A 1,031-nucleotide genomic window follows, 5' to 3' on the forward strand; every position below is an offset into this window, starting at 1 on the left:
TTCATTTCATATTCATAAACTGGAAAAACAATCTAAAAATATATATAAAAAAAATTCAAATTAAGTGTATTTACCCTTAATGAGAGACGATTTGCCAATGGAATGAGTATTTTTACTCTTAAAATAAGATATTTAGATAAAATGCACTTGAAATAAGACAATGGAATTGTGTTTTCTTATTTTAAATGTAAATGATGTTAGTCCATTGGCAAAATGTCGCTTTACCTCCTTACTCCAAGAACAAATGAAATTATTTTAAGAAAAAATTACTTATCTAGATGTTGATTTTTCCCTGTGTACATCATCTAGATATCTGTGTTTGTCTAAACCACAACTAAATTTAGTAGGAGTTTCCATATACCATTGTGCACCTTGTATCACAAATATTTTACCGGACTTAAAGCTTGTTTCAGAGTTTAATCTGCTGTCATTGAATGCATCACCGTTTTGTTTTGTCCCAAGCGCAACTATAATATAAAAACATCCTGTTAGGTATCAAATCTCAGCACAAAAAGTAGAAGTTTTAAAGTTTACTGACCTCCTGATGGGTTTATCCACCCCTCTGTGACGTTTAGAGCCTCTGAGTCATTCAAAGTCCCAACGTGGTCTCCTTCATAAAACAACTCTGGTTCTGGTTCTAGAGAGATTTTTAATGTAAATAAATGCAACATAGTTCAACCTCATTTTAGATCAAAAATGTCATTAATCCATCAAGAGAAAAAAAGTTAGAAATTACCAGCATCTGTTTGAAATGTGTCTGTAGTGATATTATCTGAAGGTAGAGTTGGTGATTCTGGAAGAAATGAAATGAAGAAGGGATTCAGTTTATAGAACAAATGATAAAGCTTATTTCTAATAACAAACTCTATCTACAATTTATACCATTTAAAGATCATATTAACCTCATTAGTCAATGATTGAAACACGTTAAACACAAAGCAGAACTTCTTTATTTAATGTTTCTGGTAGGGATGCACGATATAATCGGCCCCCTATCGGTATCGGCCTTAAAACTGAATATCGGACATCGG

The 1,031-nt window shown here is 31.9% G+C and overlaps 1 long non-coding RNA gene across 1 annotated transcript in view; it reads right to left on the bottom strand.

Moving 5' to 3' along the window:
• Positions 1-438: 438 nt before the first annotated feature.
• The window catches only part of LOC107096883, a 6,497-nt gene continuing 5,904 nt past the window's right edge, over positions 439-1,031 (bottom strand). Inside the window, exons 2-3 of the long non-coding RNA XR_001481815.1 lie at positions 737-793; positions 439-637 (exon numbers count right to left, since the gene is read on the bottom strand). This is a non-coding gene — a long non-coding RNA (uncharacterized LOC107096883). The remainder of the gene's footprint in view (positions 638-736; positions 794-1,031) is intronic.

This window comes from Cyprinodon variegatus, unplaced genomic scaffold (genome assembly GCF_000732505.1).
Source record: "Cyprinodon variegatus isolate N-32 unplaced genomic scaffold, C_variegatus-1.0 Scaffold656, whole genome shotgun sequence".
NCBI classification, from domain to species: domain Eukaryota; kingdom Metazoa; phylum Chordata; class Actinopteri; order Cyprinodontiformes; family Cyprinodontidae; genus Cyprinodon; species Cyprinodon variegatus.